Raw genomic sequence first — 23079 nt, 5'->3', positions numbered from 1 at the left:
CTCTCTTTTTTCTTTTTTTACTCTTTCCTTCTTTCTCTCTCTTTATTTTCCCCTGCATTTTCTTCACCTTCTCCTGCCTTCCCCTTCCCCCCCTCCACCCCCATCCGAGGGGAGCAGAGGATGCAGCATTTTTCCCATCTTCACTCTGTCACCAGCACCTCTGTGTGAGTGCATGCTTGTTTGTCTGTCTGCATGTCTGTGTGTCCCCTGTGCGCCCACCCGCTACCTATCCCATCCAAGCTGACAGCTGCAGAGTGTAGCAGGGCTGAGGCTGAGTGTAGGCACCAGGCTCCCTCCTGGTGCTGTTGTGCTTGCGCAGGTAAGAGGACATCCTGACACCCAGGACACTGTGGCTCTGCACACAACCCTTGTTTTGGCTGTTCCTTTTAATTTTTCCCTCGTATAGCCAGGCAGCTCAAGTTCAGAAGAATTTTTGTTGAGTATGCCGACATGCAGAAACAGGATCTGTGTGTTAAAAAGAAAATTGAGAAGGAACTGTGTTAAATTAATCTTAATTGAAAAAAAAATTCCTCTCAGAAGGAGTGGTGAGATATTGGAACAGACTGCCCATCCCTGGAGTTGTCTGAGAAAAGGGTAGATGTGGCACTGAGGGATATGATTTAGTGGGCGTGGTGAGGATGGGCTGATGGTTGGACTAGATGATCTTAGTGTTCTTTCCCAACCTTAATGATTCTATGATTCTATGATTAATTAGGATTTACTTTTTTCCTTGGTCAACAAAGTTTGTGGACCACAGATTCCTCTAGGTGGATCTCAGTCAGTCTGTGTCAGCCCTTAATTTGTGATCAGCAGTGCAGAGTCTTCACCGTGGTCTATCAGCAGAGACTGGGGAAATGCCCTTATGGAGGAAAGCTATCAAAAGAGTTCAGAGCTGACAGATGCTTATAGCTGTCAAGATTGCATAATGATTACTCTGTTCAGTGTTGGTTTTCCTAAGCACATATACCTTGGGATTTTGGTGGCCTAACATCTTGTATTCTTTTTGTGTGGCACTTCAATTTCTATTGGTATGTGGGAATACCCTGATGTGTTAACAAGATATTTGGTTTTCAGTTTGTATTTATTATGAATGTGCTTTGCCTCATTTTATTTCTATATCCTATATGTCGTCCTCTATGCTGCCTTATTCAGCAGTTATTTCACTTCTGTATTTTTATATACCCAATGTTCTTAAAAAAAAATATATTGTACTGCTTGCCTCAATGCTGACACATCCCAGGCATTAGTATGCACACAGCACTGTGTGTGTTTGCATGTATTTTGATTGAGACCTTAAAATAACTCAGCCCATCTGCTCAGTGTGGACACTAATGGAATCATTCTCAGGAAGATGCACCTGCAAACCCTACACATGTAACTCTATTCTTAATTTGCACCGAGGTGTACTCCAGATGCGTGCCTGAATGTCCTCTTTTTCTTTCACAAATACCTGTTTAGACATCTGACTGAGGTGGTGTTTGTATAAATACTAAGGAATATATACTATTTATAAAAGAAGGAAAGCAGTTTTTTTAAGATGCCAGGCAGGCAATCAAAAGGTTTTGCCCACCTCAAAAGCTCCATGGCTTTTTTTTTAAGTGTAAGCATTTCTGACAGCAGATTTTACTGAGACTACAGTATGGATATACTCCTTGTCCATGGTTGAACAGATGCTCTGAAGTAAGCACTTAAGACGTAACAAGTGTGTAAAAATGTCTATCAGAAATTACATCAATTAAGAGTTGATGGAATATTATGGCTAAAGAAAATTCTAACAGTATATTGCAGAGTTTCCGTGTATCTTTAGTGTGTTGTGTTGCTGTGGCTCCTAATAAGATGCAGTGTGATGTTTTCATAGAATGGTTTGCGATGGAATGGTCACTTTTCCAGATGAAAACTGAGGCTTGGAAGAGTTGAAATCTCATTCTGAACTCAGCGATGGGCAGCCTGACAACAAATGAATGTCATCTGATTTTGAGTAGAATGATTCAAAGCAACTGGCTGCAGGGCAGATCTCAACACATTGGTCTTCTGGCTTCGGGAGCAGCAGTAATGGTGCTGTTCTCTCCAGAGATCAGTCTGACTTGTTTCTTTTGTCAGTACAAACTGACAAAATTATTCTCTCTAATCTGATCAATCATCTCCAACTTGTATGAAACCTCTACCGTAGGGTAGAGGAAAAAAAGGGTGCAACAGCCCATGTAATGGAAGACTTACTGAAGGGAGTATCAGTATGATTCATGAGGATGACTCATATTAGCATGAGAAAAGGAGGCCCGTGATGGGCACCTGGTGGAGGAAGAATTAAGAGGAAGAGTTAGTTTGATCCTCTATTTTGTGGGAAGATTTTTCTGAGCTCAGTGACCTAGACAATGTGTGGGTGAACGTATCTGTGGCACCTATACATACAATTAATTTTTTTAATTTTTACTTCCATTGATGCTTATACAATGTTAGGGCAAATGTATTTGCTACGTGCCAGAGCTATCTTTTGATTCTGGAGATTATGATACTGAAAATAATAGGAATAAAAGAAGGCTTTTTTTTCCAATGTGTAATAATTTTCTTACTAAAATATATTTCTGAGATCTGCTTGGCAATTGTTGTGGCTTCAAAGGATATTTCAATTTGTCACACTGTAACACTTTCTCCTAAAGCCTATTTTGATTAATCACTGCTGCGTGATTGCAATTCCTTCCTTTTAAATACCATTCTTAAACTGTTCCCCTTTTTCATAATGAGGAGAGAAACCTTAAATCAAAAACCTGCATTAAATCCACATACCATCATACCTAAATAGTGCAGAAGATACTGGGCTATTTCAACTGTTTGAGCAGTATCAAATTCCTCAAGCTTTCACAGGCAAATTGTAAATGTATATTGTCTCCCACATTACTGAGAAACCTTTCTCAGCCTTTCCCATTCTGTTTTTCCAAGTGAGAAGGATGAGCCAGTGCATTTCTTCATTTCTTCTATTAGCTTTATAGAGAAGAACCATTCCTAGAGTTCTTTGACTAAACAAGTCTCAGGATATCAATATTAAGTCCTTTCTTACCAACACTTTATATTAGGCACTACCAGGTGTTAAAAAGATGTTTTGGGTCATCAAAGCTTGTGTTCAGGGAAGAAGGAAAGGAGAAAACAGCATGTATAGAAATTAATAATTCTGCAATCTGAAATTCAGTGTAGCTGAGGAATTGGGAGTATTTTTAAGTATCTGTAGCAAACATAGGTAAAACAGGAAAAGAACACCAAAATGAAGACATTAGAAATCTATCTACTTGTAGTCCAAGCTAACTCTCCCACTGTCTATCAATTTGATCTTCATTCTACTTGACTATACTTTGTGTTTTCCTAATGGCTCGTTCCTATTGCTGCTAAAAGTTCTGTGATTACCTTCATTGGCATCAGGCTTCTGAAACTGTCACAGGCAAAGGCAAACGCCATCTGGGATGATGCTGCCTCAGTTCAGTTAGTGAAGCCAAGCAGGCGGCTCTTATCTTGCTGGGAGAAAGACTTATGAAAAAGTCTCCCATTGTGCTTTTGGGAGATTTACACCTCTTAAGGCTTAAAATTTTCTGCTCAAACCATGCTTGTGCTTATATTGTCTTCTTGGCAAACAAGTATATGGTGAGTTAAAAAATGCAATATTGAGAACAATCTTTTTTTTCTTTTTTTTTTCCCCCCACGTTAGGACTCTTCCTTTCCTTTATATGCTCTCCTTCACACTTGTTGATGCTGGCTGACATGGGAGTAGTGAGCTGCAACTGTAATCCTTAGACTGACACCCTCAGCAAAGGAGCTGTGGTAGCTTCTGGAAAGAGCATGCACCAAATTTTTCTCCCAAGTCTGCTCTGATGTCTGACTCCAGTAACTGGCCTTAAATATTGTAGCATTTATATATGGTCTGCAAAACAGGACTGATAGTTCTGGTTGATGAAAGAGCTGCTGTTTTCTATTTGCCTCTATTCTTAGTCTGAACAGGGGGGTGGAGAGGGCTGATAATAATTATTTTCCAACATCAGTAACAGGTCTATGAAGATTAAATAGCTGATGCTTTACCTAGTGAGAAAAAAAAAAAAAAAGGTGTGGATACATTACTATTGCCATGGGAAAACTATTTCAGAATTGGCAGTAGGTGGGTAGATGTTGAGTATATGTTATGCACAGACCTGGCATCTAGATCAGGAATTGAATCTGGAGTATTGAAAAAAAGAAACAACCCACCTCTTTAATAAACGTTATTGATATACAACAGATGTTGCATCCTACCAATTTCACTAGGTGATAAAAAGTAGTGAAGTAGTTTTTGTTTCCTTGTTCTGCCAGAAACAACTTTAAAAACAGAGTTAACTCTTGGGAGATTGAAAGTTGGGTTGGGTTGCCATTCATTCTGTTTATGATATTGAGATTTTCATGGCAAACAGCTGGTATTTTTGCAGACAGTGATGAACAAGAATCTCAGACCCTCAGACTTGTGGACATAGTTTGAATTTTAAAGGCTGCTTGCTGTAATGTGGTATGAATATTTTTTAATAACTTCCAATTTTTTTCCCTGAGAGGTAGGAAAGCTAGCAATAAAGAGAGGTCAGGTGTCTGTGAGCACTGACACCTGCTTGGGAATGCTTGCTCTACAGAAATAATGATTCAGACCATCCTGAGCATCCCCTGAAGAGCCACAAATCCCACACCAGGGTGCAGAGTGGCCAAAAAGGGCAGAACCCAGAGCTGATCTGATTACATATCACAAAGCTTCTCCAAGCTATGTTAGCACTGACAGTTCATTAGGAATGAATGAAATTGAATTATGGGTCACATATTGTGAGTGCTGTCAGTCCTGATTATGCAGTCATCTAGATTTCCTTTGCTTAGGGAGTACTGCTGTCACAGAGCTTATCTACTATGCAGTAGATGCAAGCTGTCCTTTTGCAGCTTATAGGAATCTATTTACTTTACATTGATTCAGTTCCTTAGAAATGAATCTTTGATTCTTTGCAAAATAGAAAGATCCCTTGAGTTTTGTTTAAGCAACTCGATTTGATTATTGTTGTGTCCTGAATATTGATTCTTAAGTAATTTTAATGAGAGATGTCAAAACTACAATATTTCATACAACATTTGAGGGAAAGTTTAAATTATTGACAGCTTTAAATATTTTTGGAGTCATGTTCTTTGATCTGAGCTTAGCCAGCACTTGATTGTGGTTTGACTGCTTATTACCGAAGTGCAATTTTTGCAGCGCTGTTTGCTTAAACATGTTGAATTATGTGCTTGTTGGCAGCAGCCTGGTATTTCTTTCAAAAGCAAGCAGTTTTATATTGATTTTCATAAGAAGTTGTTGTTCTGTGTATCAATCACAATTTCTTTCTTTGAGATGGAAAGTTTAGGGATGAGAGGAAGCAGGGGAATTACTATTGGCTCCACATTTATTATAAAACTAATTGCCAGTTGTAGAAGAGCATGTCAATAATTCCAATTTTATCAGTAGGTAAAGGCTACAAATAATGTATATAGACTGTCTTGATTATTGCTACCATTTTTCGAAGTGAAGCAACAGTTGATATCCATTTCAAAGCGTGTCTTCTGATGGCCATCCCTGCAATCCTTTATCCATAATAGATAATAGCCAGAAGATCTTCAACAAACCCTATTGATTAAATCTAGTCAGGATTGTCAAAGGCGTAGTGGTTGCGAATAACTGACTGGAAAATCATGGATTCCCAGAATGGCTGAGATTTGAAAGGACCTCTGAACATCATCTGATCCAACTCCCTACTCAAATAGCACCACCTACAAGCACCTCCTGTTCCATCTAATCATCTTGTTCAGATGGAACCTCTTGAGTTTTAGTTTGTGTCCATTTGCTCAAATTAATTCAGTCTCTGATAAGAGAGACTGGGCACAACCCTTCTCTGGAACCTGAGGATAAGCAGGTCCCATGTGTAAGTGTTGGTAAGGCCCAGACCTAGCTCATTTATAAGCTCTGCAGTATCACAGCCTAGGATAACCTCAGCCTAAATACATCCAGTTCAGCTATGGGCAATGCCTTCAGAGTCCACCAGCAGGGAAGTAAAAAAAATAAATAAATCATTTCTTTTGTAAAGCACAGTGTTTCAGTATAGATATGAAAGTGGTCAGCTGCTCTGGGACGCTGGAGCAGTAATGATCTACTCTTTCCTAGCAGATGGGTTGACAACTTTTGTTTGAATCTTGACTTTTTGTAAGACATCTCGTGCTTGATGTATTTCAAACCAATTTGCCCGTGTCTTGCTTTGCTGTTTAATTATGGTACCACCTGCAGTGTACTTCTAAGAGTTGTTTATATGTTTTGTGGAGGCTTTTCTTAATTACATGGGTAAGTACTTTTATGATTCATTCCTGAAATTTAAGCAGTTTACTATGTGAGCTTATTTTATCTTCTTTCTTTGCCATCCCTTGGGTTTATTACTGAGTACATTGAGTACATTTTCTGTTTCCTTTTTTTTTTTTTTTTTTTCTCACTCATTTGTGCATTTCTAAGTACTTTTGTATTCTCTAGTTAATTCACTTTTTTTTATTTCCATCTTTGATTATTTTTTTTCTTATCAGTAGATGTCTTTATTATCATGTTTTCTTTCCCTAATGTCCTTTTCACTTTCCCTAGCATCTGTTCCACAAATACAGGCTATGACCCCAAGAAAGTTGTGGCTGTTATGAGTGGGCAATAAAACTGAATCTCCTCTGGTGCAGCTTAATGCCATTAGCTCTCATCCTATCACTAGTTCCTTGGGAAAAGAGGCCAACCACCTCACCTTTCAGGAAGTTGTAGAGAGTGATGAAGTCTCCTCTGAGCCTCCTCTTCTCCAGACTGAACAATCCCAATTCCCTCAGTCTCTCCCTGTAAGAGTTGTGTTCCAGACCCTTCACAGCTTTTTTGCCATTCTCTGGACATGCTTCAGGACCTCTTCCTTGTAGTGAGGGGCCCAAAACTGAGCACAGTATTCAAGATGTGGCCTCATCAGTGTCACCAGAAAGCCACAGAAGGAACCTGCAGGCACACTGAGCGTTCGGGATGGAGGAGATTGTTCCCCTAGCTGAAGAGCTTTCTGAGGCCTGCTCCTCCTCTCCTCTCATGAGGAAGCTGTAGGCTGCCATGTCTGGAGACAGGCTCATTCAGCCCAAGCAGTCATGGTGGATCACTTCATCTAGTTTTAGATGTCTGTTACAGTCTTCCAGCTTAGCTGGCATCCCTTTGCTCCCTTTGGAACTGGTGAAGAAAAATATAAAGTTTTACAGCACAGTTCATCTGTCCTGTTTGAAATCTATTATTCTCTAGAAGTGTTTGTTCCTCCCTCTATGGATTATGAAGAACAGTAGTGGTTTACTCTGATATGGACAGTAACACTGTAAATCTCTTGACTTGGACAGATTAATCCCTGCAATATCTATAGAACTTCAGCACATCCATCAGCAAAGTTAGCCAGCAGGGCGGCATTCCCCACAGACAAGCTGGGAGAGTTGTGGCAGTTTGACCAACAAGCAGCAGCATCTCAATAAATTAATGCTGCATAAGAGCTTTGTATAGATTAATACTATCAGAGCAGTTTAGGGGAGAAGGAGGGTCTGGATAAGTTGCAACCAGGGTGATGTGGCAATTATATCCCAGATTTAGGATCCTTCAGGAGATGCATGTTGTGTTTGTAATGCCAGTGAGCTAAGTGCTTAGTCATGTGCAGATGATATAGGAAGTTTTAGACTGTTGTGACATTTCTGTGTGAAGCAGACACTTATGGGAATGATCTTTTTGCTTATTCTTGTTATAAATGGATTAATGTTTACTATTTTTCATTTCCCATTGAGAAATGATTTTTTTTCCATTGTCAGTCCTACTCCATCTGCAAATATTGGCTGTTAGCTATGAAATCTCTTAATGAAACAGCAGTGTTATGAATGCTCTTGACCCATGCTTAGGTGATGGGATCCATGCTATTGTGGCTTTTCTGCTTCATTACCAGCTCTTCTTGTTTGCCTAACTTGTTCTAGCTTGCTTGTCTGATCAGGTGATAAGTGCTAATCCATTCTCTATTCCTTCACATGATGCTGTATAGGAAAGCTTCTCTCCTTAAACACTCTGCATAAGAATGGGAAGGGTGAGAAGGCTATTAATCCTCTTTGAGTCTTCTATAGCTGTATACTCACAGGATTTGTGAAATCCTATCTATTAGATTGTAAACTCATTAAGCACAGGGATCGTGTCTGGTAAATAGGACACCTTTTTCTCCTGTCCCAGCACAGACAATGTGGCAGAAGGAGGCTTTCCTTTTGTTGCAAGACTTGCTCTGCTGAACTACACTTAATTCTCTGTAATGTCACAGTAACCTTAGGCAAAACAAATCCTTCAGTGTTCAAGTTCCCCGTGTGGAAAAAAGTGGCATTTTACAGACTAGCTAACATGTAAAGAGACTGATCATAACCCTTTTTCATCTCTTCAGGACCTGCTCCTATTTCAGAGCAGAGACTTGCTGGGAGATGTATGCTAATGGGAGACTTGAGGCATGGCAACATCTGGAAGATCAGATAAGGGAACATTTATTTGAAAACTTTAAAACACTCAGGAGAGAGAAACTTGGAGAAATTTGGAAGGGAAAATCATATGTAATTCTTTAGGGTAGAGCCTGACTTTGAATTGTTCCCCTGCCAAAATCCCCTAAGGTGCACTGAGAGGGAATGTCACATAAACAAGATCTGGGGTGAGGATACACAGTTTTGCTTCAGAAGACTTAGGCAGGTTATGAGAGGATTTCTGAATCCTCTTCTCCTACCTACCCTTATTTTTCCCATCATCTGTTTATGTTGTTTATTCATCAGCTAACTCATCTTTCTCTAGCTCACTAATTCCTTATACTGCTTGGAAGCAGGCCGTGCAAAGTGCATTACCCAGAGCCCTCAGAATATGAAGTGTGAGACTGCTAAGTTTTACACTGGGTCTTGCAACCTGGTAAAGTGGTAGAGTCACTGTCCCTGGAGGTGTTCTTGAAGTGTGTAGATATGGCACAGAGGGACATGGTATAGTTGACATGGTGGTGATGGTTGACAGTTGGTCTAGATGATCTTGTCCAACCTTAGTTATTATATGTTCGTATGATTTCCCAATGTTTTACTGAGATTTAGAAAGAGTCAAATATCACCAACTTGTGGTTCTGGAATCACTGCTGTTTAAAGTGTATTGCCTGCTGCCAAGAGCAGTTTTCTTTTTGTGCATCTGAAAGGCAGCTGGGCTTGTTTTGTCCTTTTATAAGAAGATCAGGTGCACATTGAAGCAGACCAGTTGTGTGATTCTAGGAGTTACTCAGTCTTGTGTTTTACTGGAGATGAGCCCTTATGATCCTCAGGTCCTCAGGTTTGTCACAAAAGAAAAGCTTGTGGTTCTCTTGAGGAAGTCAAAATGAATAACAAAAATATTCTATGGATGTCAGTCCCTGAGTTATGAAATCACTCTGATATGTCACACAAAAGCTGGAAAGAATGGAATTAGAAGTTCTAGATACTGGGGAAAAATTCTCAAAATTTGTGTTGTTATTTTCTAGGAGAAGTAGGGCTCCCATCTCTTATTAAATAAATGAAATACCCAACGTGAAGAAGAAGAAACACTTAAATCTTTCTCAAATTGTTCCACTGAAGTGAAAGCTTTAAGATGCATTTGAAAATACAAGCTGTTTCCTTTGGTTACTGTGTATAAAAATAATGGCACGCATCTCCTTTTCAGCACCTGCTTGTGTACCATTGATTTTAAGATCCCTGATGTGCTCATGAGAAAAGCTGGTGATGAAAATGAGTAGATTTGGAAGATTGCAGGAGAAGTCTGGATGGATGGGGACTTAGGGATTACTTTGTATCCAACTCCATGCTTGAAGAACAGAAGTAAACTTTCCTGGAGTCTTTCCTTGTATCCTCTGAAGTCAGAGAGATACCTCTAACTTTGTGCTTATCAATGCTTTCTCAGACAGTAAGAACTGATTCTTGGAATATAGTTTAAACTCATGGCTGAGCAGAATGGAAAATATAGGTAGGAAAATTAATGCAATCTTGCCTTTAGGTTTAATGCTTTCTGGGAATAAATCCATGAAGTTTAAGAAAGGCTCTGTCACTAGCAACAGTTTTCTGTGATTTAATGTTTCAGCAGTGTGTTTAGTGTCATATGGACTTAAGTGGAAAATGAATCCCAATTTATTGTGGCTTCTGCTCTGGTTTCTTTATTTAGGGGTAGATTCTGTCATCCTGATATGGAGAATTTTAATCTGCTAAGAGGTATGCTGAGATACCAGTGGGATTGTCTGAACATCGATCTTTTTGCAAGCTGGGTTGCTAAATCAGCAGGGCTGGCGAGTGTACTGTAGTCATTTCTGAATCACATAATTCAGGGTGTGGTATTTAAAAAAAAAGAAAAATTGTCTTAGTTGGCTTCTGTTTATGTGATAAGCTTAGTAGGACCAGTTGAAATAATGAAAATATTTAACTGTTAGAATGTTTTCAGTAATTGTCAAAATTCAGCTGTTCAGCGATCTGAATTAAATGAGTGTCTGCAAATATTGGTGTTTCCCATTAATTATGAGGAAATGGGGTTCAGCACAGCAACTGGTGCATCTGTCTTCTGGCAAAAGGGAGAGCAAGGAGTGCTTCTGTGCTGTCCTGGTCAAGGAGGGAGGCAAGAGCTGGTGTTGCCCACGTAGTAATCATGGGAAGCATTGCAGTGAGGATAGCCCTTCAGTGTCGTTCTTTTTCTGTTTTTGTGGTGATGGTGAGGCTACTTTGATCCCTGGGAGGGTACTGTCAGTGCTGAGTTCTGCCCACATCCTGTCTGTCCCTGCCTGTTTACTTGCAGGGCTCCAGACTACGAGAAAGGCATTCCTTTGCCACAAGGCAGAGATCAGAAACAAGGTAGGTCTTATACATAGTAAGCAAAATACTTGTCCCTCCTCTCGTTCTTTTCCCAAGTTGAGAAATGGGAGAACACTGTATGGTCCTAATTGAAATCTTTGCTTTTCCCCTATAAATATTCCCTTTGCTGTGAGACGCACACTATGCAAAGGCAATGCTACTATTTATAAGTTGTAGTTGAAGAGCAGTTTCTCATCAAGTAGAAGAGTCATTTCTGAGTAACTGCTGAATGGGCTTAAATGCTTTGGTAATATAATTTAGGAGCTTATCCTCTGAAGAAAGGTGGCTAAGGCTCAGCTCTGAGGGCAGTGCAGCTTTATTTGTGCTTCATACTTGTGGAATTCCATTGAGGTTGTTTTTTTTTTTATTATTATTATTATTTGCTATCATTTTTGGTGTTTCCTTTGATTTACACTGATACATAGAGTTGCAGCTGCACATCAGGAGGGGTTTAGAGTGAGATACCAAAGATTTGCTGTTACAAAAAAATAATTGATTCCTGCTACTTGGAATCTGATGAAACTGAAATGTGTTGAGCCTAGATACTTAGTCTGCGCTTGCATGATCTTTCCAATAACTCATGTTCCTTTGAAGTCATGTCATTGTCCTGACTTTCCTGTTCTTGAATTGTTGCCAGTGAAACTGAGTCTTCTGGTGTAATTCATAGCTGGAATCATAAAGCTGACACTCTTGTACGCTGGTATGCACTGGGAAAAAAGCTTTTTTGCCTCCAGGATGTTATTAGGAACAAGATAACAACTTATGAATATTTTCCAGATATCATAATGCTTTCGTACACTGGAATGTTGAATAACGTTGGTGATAGTTACTTGTGACAGAGGAACTAGTGTTTCTGTTGCATTCAGTTGCAGCTAGCTTTCATAGAATCATAGAATCATAGAATCACTCAGGATGGAAAAGACCTTAAAATCATTGAGTCCAACCACAACTTAACCAGACTACCCTAACTCTAACAACCCTCCGCTAAATCATGTCCCTGAGCACCATATCCAAACGGATTTTAAACACATCCAGAGATGGTAACTCAACCACCTCCCTGGGGAGTCTATATCAGTGCTTAACAACCATTTCTGTAAAGAAGTGTTTCCTGATATCCAACCTAAACTTACCCTGGTGCAACTTGAAGCCATTTCTCCTCGTCCTGTCACCTGTCACCAGTAAGAAGAGATCAACCCCACTCTCGCAGTAAGCACCTTTCAGGTATTGCAAGAGAGCAGTACAAAATCTTTATGCTGAGGCTTGTATTCTAGCTTCTAACATTGGTCTTTGATTTTGATGCTTATAGGGACTTCAAGTGAAAAGCACACAAAAGAAGGGAAGCATTGGTCTAGTAGCTATTTGGTGGAATCAGAGTGGTTATAACTGAATGCTTTATAAAAGCAATTGACTAAATTTTATAAGAAAATGTACTGAAACAAAGCTTTAGCATGAAATCTGATAGTAAGCTATGGAGGATGTTGTGCTGTTGGTTGTTTTTTTGTTTTGTTTTGTTCTGGTATGTGTTGTATTTTATGGTGGACTCTTCATAATTAGCTAAGTCAGAGGCAACCTAGACGAGCTGCTACAAGTGGTAAATGAGTCAGTATGCCAAATTAATATTGCTGTATGGAAAGGGAATAAGGTGTCCAGTGTCACTGAAGAAACTTGGGAGTGTGTGAGTGGATGTACCTTGCAATTTTGTCTGCCAAATATTTTTCCACACACGTCAGAAGTAGAAAGTTGGTGTCAGGTATGAAGAACTGTACTATGCATTTGATCTTTTCTGTGTTTCACACACGTTCGAGGGAAGTAAAATTCTCTCTGTTCAAAAAGGATAGCAAAAGTGAAGTGCTGGGGTACTTCTCTCCAACTGACTTGGGAGTCAGAGCTGGTGTTCATACAGTTGGGAGCACGAGAGATGAGTTAAACCTACATCAGTCTTCTGGTCAGATGGTTTTTTCGAAGAACAAGAGAAACCCAGCACTCTCTTCTGGTTGTACATTGCTACTTGAATAGAAAAAAAGAAATCCCTTTCAACAGATAAATGTCAAACATGACCATTGCACTGTATGATACCAGTCATATAAAGAAGATCATGACGTGGAAAGCTTAAGTAAGTCAAGCTGAGTATAATGGCTTTCCAAAGCTTTCATATCCCAAGTAGTGTTGAAGATTTGTCACTTCACTGCACTTGGTAGTGTAAGTAAAAATAAGGCAGAATTCTGACACAGCGAATATTTACCCAAATCTAACTATTTAGCCATCTTGAACAAAGGTTATTTCTTTTCCCATCTCCTTCAGAGCATTTGGGGATTTTTTATATCAGTTATTGCTTTAGCGTAAAACTCTTCAGATGTTAGACTTGCCTCAGAGATGTAAGTCTTTGAGCCGGCATGTTGTTTCACTGCAAATGAAAGCCACAGTCTGGCAATTTAGATTTAAGCACATTGAATTTTGGAGAGAAAATTTCTTCCCAGAATTTGGGAGTCACCCCAGCAACTCGCATGCCATGCATGCCAAGTGGATGAGGAAGAGTGGAAGCTGAATTGAGAGCAGGATTGCACTGGGAGACCTGAAAGTTAAATACCTTAACAATAGCTGAAAAATGAACTTTCTTAGATAGCTTTAAAAAATGTTTCCTAGTAAAAAAATACGGTGAATGCAGTTGCTATAGCTACTTGTGGGGCTTTTATGGAGAACTTCTTGAGATGTTTACTGTCTAGTTGTAGACAAATGCATAGTTCTTCTCACTCTGAGGATTCAGCATCACCTTGTGTTTGGCTTCTCTCCTAGAGAATTTAAGCTGCCACTAGTAAGCAGCCGCAGTGTACAGAGTTTCTGGAGGGCATATGATAAGTGTGATGTGCTATGATCTTGAGAATTATTTTTTTTTCCTTTATTGCACAAACGAAACACTGATGGTATTTTATTTAATTTCTTATTTGCTTCTTATTTGGGGTTCTTTTTTGGTTAGGGAATGACTTGGCATTGTGGAGTTTCATGTTTGCCTTTATAGCAAAAATTTCGATTTTTAATGTATTACTTGAGCGTAGCAACTCACTCTGGACCCCAAAAACAAGGAAGGGTTTTAGTTTAAAGAATGACCACTTAATGATGCTAGAAAGAGAAGATTAATGAATTCATTCTAGAGTTTCAGTATATTGGGCAATGGTAACTGAACAGCTGAATAACTGTCTAGTTCTGGTGCAGGACTCACTTTTGTCTCATAAATCAAGACTGAAGGCTTTCTAGAGCAGTTAATAGAGCAGTCAATGTATTGCATCTTTTGTACAAGATGTAGATAACATACTGGTTTTTAAGTACATTTTTGTACCTATGTTTTGCAGGAGATTAGACTGCATATAATTCTCCCTCTTATCTATAATAAACTCTAAATAAAAATTTTTCTTTGAATACATCAACATGACTATCAAAATCTTTCATTCATGAAATTTGGCCTTCTGCATACCCATGGAATGCAGGAGCTGTAACTCCCTTCTTTATCCAGTAAGAAGCAGACTGTCAGCCATGCTAACACAGAGACAAAAGAGCAAAGCAAGCGCAATCTCACAATATTTTTTCATCTTTTTAAATAATTGAAATAAGAAGATATGCTCAAAATACTTGAAAAGAGGCAACATCTTTATTAAAACTGTTACTCTTCAGAAAACTACTGCACTGGAAATTCTGCTTATCTGTATATGGGCTGAATTCATGTGCATCTCTTCCTATCATGATGTTGCATTAGTACTTTTGCATGTTCCTCTGTATAAGGAGAGCAAAGGAAAATGCTTGCTACTTGGCAGGGAAAGAAATCCAGTAACAAAAAAGGCCTGGAAGAGGTCAAGGAACTTTGCTTTATTTTTACCTTTGTTTTTATTGGTGTTGTCTGTCCTCAGGTAGCTTCAATTTTGTCCTTCTACTCAAACCTGCCTTTTTAACACAGTTTCATCATTTTGGAAGGGATACTCCAGAATTGAGATGTGCTTCTTCAGTTCCCCATTAGACAGACTTTCTACTTCAACAGTTTACACCCTCTGCATCTGAACTTGTTAAAATTTCCTATTATTGGTATTCATATGTTTCTACTTGCTGCTTTTGGCTGGCTTTCTTATGTCACCTTGACCAGACAGACATCTGTTGAAATAACAGTACCTAAATCTTTACTAGAGGCTGCCTTTATTGCCTTTGGGGAAAATAAGCACTTCTTGTACGTAGTTCATTTATTTTACTCATCCTCTTTAGGAAGATGTAAAATCAATCTGGCTATGGATTTTTTGGTTTCTCGTGGACTAGAAAGGGAACCTATCCTTAGTAGCTAAAGTATGAAAACACATATAGTGTTAGACACCTACAGTCTGAATTTTGATGAGATAAACTGGATACAACAAGACTCGAGGTGATTATTCCAGTCAGTGTCAGAATTATTGACCTGACCCTGTGCCATCTCTTGCCTGAAACACAGAAAGGCAGACGGAGCTGTTGTGTGAGACTGGAAGATATTGGCCTTTCTTGTAAGCCAGTTAAGTGATAATTCTTCAGCGTCCGTCATTCCCTGGTGGGAGAGCTGTGTGTGGGCTGTAGAACACAAATTTTTGTCTCTTTTCCTTTCTGTGGGACTGACAGTGATGGTGACAGCCCTTCATGGAAGAAATGGGAGTAATGTATGCATTGTCTGGCTAAAGTTCTTTTCTGTTTCATTGACAGCTTCTGGATCTTTATTTGCTAATTTTTTTTATTTGTCTCATCAGTACTTGCCTGTTGTTGTTATTCACAGCCTTGAAAACATGAAAGCCAAGAAAGGGAGCAAACATGAAGCTTTGCTGTAGGTCTTCTGGCAGGATTCTGACAGGATTCATGGACAGTAGCTTTCTTCCTGTTGCATTCAGAAACTTGGGGAGGGAGGATTGAAGTGTGTTTTATCTCAATCTCAGACTTAGGATCCTTGTAATTCTGCTTTTGCTTGACTCTTGTATTGCCTACTTGTCCTGTGTTAATGATGGCCGCAGTGCTGGGCAGAGATTCCTGAAATGTCAAGGATATGCTGTTCAACTTGCCTTGACTCAAAGCTGATGCTACCTTAACGATATGCCTCTTATTTCTCTTAATTTAAAGAAGAGTATTGTGATAGTGAAGACAACTACGTTTCAGACCAATATGGTCAGAGAAGTTGTATCTTTCCTTCCTAACATCAACACCTTACATGGCTGAGAGAAGTATTTGAGATTAGAGCCAGAACAGTCTTGGGGAACATTTAGGCAGCCTTCAATTCTCCATACAACCTCCTACTTCTTCAGACACCTAAACTGATTTCATCTTACCTTCCTGCTCTGCTCCGCACTGTTGCAGCCTCACCTTGAGCACTGTGTGCAGATTTGGGTGCGACAGTATTAGAAAGACATAAAACTATTAGAGAGCATACAAAGCAAGGAAATGAAAATGGTGAAGGGTCTAGAGGGCAAGATGGATGAAGAGCAGCTATAGTCATTCGATTTGAACAGCGTAGAGCAGGGGAGGCTGAGGGGAGGCCTCATGGCAGCCTACAGAGAATGGTGGGCACGGAACAGGCTCCCCAGGGCAGTGGTCATGGCTCCAAATTGCTGGAGTTCAAGGAGCATTTGGACAACTCTCTCAGATGTAGAGTCTGTTTTTAGGTGCTCCTGTGTGAAGCTAGGAGTTGAACTCGATTCTTGTAATCTCCTTCCAACTTGAGATATTCTATGATTCTGTGATTAACTTTGAGTTCTGTTGTTGGACTTCACCAGAACTGGGTGCCTTGAGGGATTTTAGCTACACATTATGGAAAATAATAAAAAGTAGCAATCCTAAGCAGGTTCCAGTCCTGTTTTGTGTTTCAGGCTAGTATCCCAAGAGCTTTGCTACCATGAAAATTACTTGTGAATTGCTTTCTACCCTGAGGTCCCTCTGCAACAGAGAGGCAAAGAATGATCTTCTCTAGAATTTGTAGAGGGAGAGAGTTATAAAGTCACTGAATCATAGAATCATAGAATAATTTGAATTGAAAGGAACTCCTAAAGGTCTTCTAGTTCAGTCCCCTACACTGAACAGGAACATCTACAGCTAGATCAGGTTGCTTAGAGCCCCCTCCAGCCTAACCATGAATGTTTCCAGGGATGAATCATCTACCACATCTCTGGGCAACCTGTTATAGTGCTTCACTACCCTTAATGTAAAAAAAAAAATATCCTTATATCCAATAAGATTGTGTCCAGGGTTGCCTGCAAGCTGCTTGTTTCTTTGTCTCTTCAGCTGCATTTTTCCTTACTTGTGTTTTAATAGAGAGGTGACAACGCATATTCTCAGTAAACAAGAGCATGGAGGTACTCAGAGGGATGGGTTTCTGGTAGGGGATCCCTGACAGGGAATAAGGCTTCCTGCAAATGTTGAGTGAAGAGTGAAAGCATCAGGGGAAAAGATAAGATTGCAACCCTGCTATCTGCACCTTCCCATGTAGTGACAGGTATCTCCTGATTTTATTGCCCCTTGTCACTGATCTTTCACTTCTGCTAGGGTGTTTGTGTCTTCAGGAGAGCCTAAGTTCCATTTAAAAGGCCAAGATCGTGAAAACTGCATAATGAAAAGACTTTGTAGTACAATATCTCTTAGTCAGATGTAGCCATTATTTTTTGCATAAACTTTCAGGAAATTAGATGGCTATTAAATTGTTGGAACAAATGGAAGAGAAATTCATCCACATAGTGTGAGTAGGAGGCAGATGTATTCCTGTATTTGGGAAATTTTCTGTCACGTGGACATTTCAGCAGAAGCACTGGGGAAATGGTGGGTGAGTGTGTGGTATACTACTAATTAGTATAGCTCTTTTATTAACCCGAGGAGTGTGAAACAGTTGACATCAGCTCATTTCGGAAGCTTTTAGGGATTCTAGTAATCTTTATTCATGCCATTAACACAATGCATAGGGCAAGAAATACAAAGCAATACTTCCTTGGCCTCAGTAGAATTTCTGGGAGATACATTCACCGTGCTCCTCCCTGTTAGAATATATGTTGCTTATTTTCCAGATTTAGGCTATTACCACCATCCCAGTTCCTGGCTCCTGCTCTGTTAGCTGACTATATAAAGCCATGACATATGGGTCTTTTTACTAACATAATCCTGTACTGTACTAAAAAAGAAAATATTAGATTTCATTCCAGGAGTTGGAAGAACTTCCATGAGGATATAAAAAGCAGGAAATGGGCCCCTCTATGAGTAGAACACTCCTCATATTGAATAGCCTCAAGGAGCTCAGTGTCTTCTTCCTAGTAGTTAATATAGGCTGGAACCTCTCTGTCTGCGCTTGAGAGGAAATGGGATTTGTGGGTCTTTGCCCATGCAGGTTACAGGGCTTAAGACAAAGGGCTGGAGTTCTGTGACCCTGTAAAAAATCACTGTGCTCCACATATATGTTGTACTGGGGATAAACTCAGGATTTTGAAAAAAACATTTCTACAGTTTGAAATATTTGCTCCCTCTATGGGCATCAGTTTGGTCTTTGCCTTGCTTACATCAGTTCTCATTAAGCTGGATATCCATTACACCAATGACTGTAAAATAAGATGTCTGAATTGGGCTTCTCATGAGGATTACAGTGTTATCTGTAATCCTAATTTGCTGGCACTCTGAATTACATGCAGATGTTGGACTTCCAATTGTAGGGTGTGTGTACACTGCAAACCCTGACAAAGAGGTAGCACAAGACACATTTCACGTGTTATGTTAAAAAAATATAGGTGAGGAAATATGGAGAAAGTTTTCTAACAGGCAGGATGCGATGGAGTCATTATTGGGATGGATGAGTTGCCTTACTGAGTGATGTAGTTTGGACAACTGGTCCAACTGTGTGAGTGCAGCCTGTTTGTAGGAGAGATAACAAGGTAAATTTGGGAATGATGATACGGATTTGGAGGTACCTAGCCACAGGCTTCAGGATTTCAGAGACTATGTCACAGAAACTTTTTATGTCAGGTTAGTTTTGGGTTTTCTAAGTCAGTCAATAGAACGTTGATATGCAAGGGTATAATTCAGATTTGGAGTTACTGTCTCTGAACAAATCACTGTAAATTTATACTTGGTGTAATTGCACCAAGGCTTTAGCCTGCAGATACTGCATAGCTGCAGCAGGCAAAAATACATTGCAAAGTGCTCACCTAGTACTTACGGCATTTTAGAATTGCAGCAATTTGGCAAGCAACCAGTAATAGCTTGTTTTAAATAGTCTGTGGTGGGTGCTTTTACAAAGGAATCAGTTTGAAGGATGCATGATCTAAGCATAGGTTAAGGAGTCAGAAACTGTTGAATTCCAGTCGTGACCTTCTCTCAGGTTTCCCCATAAGTGCATATGCAGTGTTATGGAGGTTAAAATAACGTTTCTAAGTTTGCAAAGTGGAACATGCAGAAATTAGAAAATGCTCGTGTTGAGTTAATCCAGTCCCTTTTAGAATATGCTATATGACCCTTTTAGACACTTTCTTACCCTTCTCTATACTTTTTCCCATTTGATTTCTGTCTTGTTGAGTCTCCTGGACAGGCACCAATCACATACCGAGCAATTATTTATTACATTTCTCCTCCTTATTGTTTTATATAGAATTTATTTGTTGTACAATCAAACTTCGTTCCAAATGCATTGATATTAATCATTCACTGGGACCTGTAGTTCCAGCACCAAGTACTGCAGAGTAGTAAGAGTTCAGCTGAGGCAAACAAATTGATGGGTTTGAGTGCTCTACTGATGTTTCCTCAGCACTCCATTTAATCTCCCATCAAAATGACAGATCTCTTTGGCTAGCAGTCATGGAAATCATCTCTATATGACTGATATGTTTTTTGGGGATCAGTGTAGAAGTTGCTCTTGAAATGTGATAGTGAAAAAGGAGGGAAGAAACTCTTCAGTTCCTGCAGCATTGGCAATACTTAAAGACTGGAGATCTGTTGGCTCTCAGGGTACATGAATGTTCCCATCCAACAAGCTGCAGAGGTACGGACAATCTCCTCTATGGTTTCAGCAGACTTTTATCAGTTTCAGTTGTTGTTAAACACAGCTGGTAGGGATACAGTTTAGTGGGTCTCGTGATGATGGGTTGCCCGTTGGACTAGATAATCTTAGAGGTCTTTTCCAACTTCAACGATTCTGTAATTCTATCAATGAATTATCTCAGGAGCCATGCTGGTGTTAGCAGAAGGTTTTCTGCTTTGTTCATATAGATTTTGAAATAATCTTGCTGAAATCAGTGGCCCTTTTTTTCATTAACTGCAGTTGGCTTTGGATCAGGACTGAGAGGATTCACATCTACCAGAAATGCCGCTGGATGATTTCTTTAAAAAGCATTGAACTAAGATATATGATGGCATGGGCAGATCGAGGGAGAGAAAGTACATTTCTCTTTTATATTGTCTCCTTCCTGCTCCTATCAGCAATAATTTAGATAATTAAATTGCTTAGTTCAGTAGTTGGAACAGACATGATCAGCAAGCTGACTCTGCTAAGACGTCAGATGCATTAGTGTTCTGTGGTTTTTGTTTGGTTTTCTTTTTTTCCTTTTTGTGTGTATGTGTAAAGCTTTATAATTGGATACTGTCTTTTTCACCCTAGGCTAGCTTCTTCTTCAGAGGAGCATACTAAAGACATTTGAAATCACATTCTGAATGCCAGCATGGGAAATTTATATGGCATACAGTGAAGGTTCAGTGGCAGCAGACAAATGGGTAAAATTAAGCAAAAGTATTAGCAGTCCCCTTTGACTTTAACAGTAGGATGCACAGGTCAGTGTTGGGGTTTAGTAAGACATATCCTCCCCCATAAGCTCAGATATGCTAAAGAGCATACCAAAGTCCAAAACTGGATGTGCTTTTTTACATTCAGACCTTAATCACTGTTCCTTACACTACCCCGTAGGGTCTTTGAACTTTTGCTCTCATCAGGTAGGAGTGTTATTAAATCACACCGCTGAAATTCTCATGTTAACGTTGACATTATTTTGTGGGCTTTTTTTTTTATTAGTACAATTTTGTGACTGACTCACTGACTCACTCCTCTAAAGGATGAAAGAGATCACAGAAACTGACCTTTTTTCTTTCTTTTTTTTTTTTTTTTCCCCTATCTCTGATTCAAGAGACTTTTGATACTGATGACATTTCTCAAACCAGGACAGCAGTGGCTGGGTGGGCTGAGGGAGGGAATATCTGGTACTTGTTCTTGTACTTGTGCTTAAAACTCACTCTAGAAATACTGTGAAGTTTTCTGCTCTGCCACATTCCTCAGAAATGTCCCTTCTTTTCCCTTCATTTTTGCAGAATACCATTTCTAACCACACACTTTTGCTGCTTTCATACAATTTTCCCTCCTCATCCCTGAATTATGATAATGTAAAGGTATTATCTGAGAATCAGGCTGAAACAAATCCCTATATGTCCTTTCAGCATCACACTCAGGTGGGACAAAGACAGAGAGAGCAGGACAGAAAAATGCATCATATTATTCACAAAGGAAGAGGGGCTTTATTTTCTAAAAAAACTGTTGTGAGGATATTCTTTCATTTTGATTCAATCAGGAAAAACAAAGAAAACAAAAAAATTCAATCACAATAAAATTCAGCTCAGCTGTTCATTTTGGTTCTGGATGTGTATGTGATGCTTTGGACAAGGGCTCTGCTCCCAGCCTCCATAAGGATCAAGATGACAAAACAGCATATCTTAAAATGCAGGAGTGCAAGAGAAGCCTGACAGCGAGCAAAAGAGTAAAGTAATTTTGAGATGAGAATACTCAATTCTCCTTCATCTTTTTTTTTTTCTTTTTTATATATTTATATATATTTTTAATGTTGCTTTTTATGAGCAAATATTTGCCAAAATGAGTTTATTGTTCAAGAACAGACAGGCCTTACTGCGGATGCTCACTAACCTAGAACTCGATGACACTCCTCCAAAAAAGCAGTAGCAAAGTTAAATGTTGTATAGAATTTGTGTCCATCTTCTGCATGTTGTTTGTTCAGCTGTGAGGCTATACAAATAGCTTGGTCCTATGCCTATATTTTAAGCACAGAGAGCTCACTTTAACAATTACCAACCTTCTTTTCGGCCTGGATGCCATTTCCACATCATTTTTGCATGCAGTCAGAATTATTTATTTCTTTATTTCCTTAAACTATTAAAAATGGGACCTTGGGCTTGGAGTCTACAAACTCAGTCATAATAGGGTTTGTCATTTCTTTTTGCAGTATCATCTAATACATGTAAATATATCACAAAGTAATCTGACAGTGAAGTCTGCAAAATAAACAGAAGAAAAAGAGGTGTTTTTAACAGATGCACACCGACTTATGCCACATTAGGACAAGTATTTGCACATGATTACTAAGTAATAATAACAGAAAACCATCTTGGGCAACTGGAAATAGGATCCACTAAAAATAAATTTTTACTGCTGGATCATTCTGAAGCCTGAACTGTCCCGCTCTAGGCTCTTTTTCAACAGTTTCTCCTGAAATGGGACATAGATGTTGGTCAGCTTCTGGAATCACAGATTGGGCTTAGTCTCACAGTGGTGAACTGAAATGGAGGAGAAATACTGCACAGAACCTCTCGTGAGAAATGCTTTATCTCCAACCTTTCTTCTAATACCTCTGAAAATTGTTGATGTGGATGGGGCAATTTTATCTTCCTGAAACATCAATTCATAAACTGGTTGAAAGTTAAGAGACTTGGTTCAATTCTCCACGCTATAAAAATGGATAAAATAATGTATTTTGGCCTGAGTGCAAGAATAACACTGAACCACAAATGCATATTAAAGCCACCACAGGTTATGATTCTAGATTTTAAGCAGATGTTCTGATTTAATTTGCATTTCTCCTCCCCTATTTTTAGGCTAAATGACTGTTCTGAGATACTTTTCAACATACATAAGACAGCAATGAGCTATTGAAGTGTTTTAGTCTAGAGTGGGGATGAGTGACTCCTTAAAAACGCATTTCTCATGTCTGGTCATATATGTAGCCCTTCTGCCCCAGCAGAAGTGGATGAAGTGAAGCCTGTCCACCAAACTCTACATCTTTGCCTTTCAAGCCGGCACGCATCCATCCCACTGCTGTTCTGCTGAGTGACACCAGCTGGTGTGGTCTTCTCCATTTATCCTGGCCT

General features: G+C 39.4%; 1 protein-coding gene across 1 annotated transcript in view; it reads left to right on the top strand.

Moving 5' to 3' along the window:
* Window positions 1-29: 29 nt before the first annotated feature.
* Window positions 30-23079, top strand: part of LOC104910483 (collagen alpha-1(XXII) chain-like) — a 30480-nt gene continuing 7430 nt past the window's right edge. Inside the window, exon 1 of the mRNA XM_031552979.1 lies at window positions 30-319. The gene's annotated coding sequence lies outside the window, so the exon portion shown is untranslated. The remainder of the gene's footprint in view (window positions 320-23079) is intronic.

Source organism: Meleagris gallopavo, chromosome 3, assembly GCF_000146605.3.
Source record: "Meleagris gallopavo isolate NT-WF06-2002-E0010 breed Aviagen turkey brand Nicholas breeding stock chromosome 3, Turkey_5.1, whole genome shotgun sequence".
Lineage (NCBI taxonomy): Eukaryota > Metazoa > Chordata > Aves > Galliformes > Phasianidae > Meleagris > Meleagris gallopavo.
This window is presented reverse-complemented; position numbering and strand designations above follow the sequence as displayed.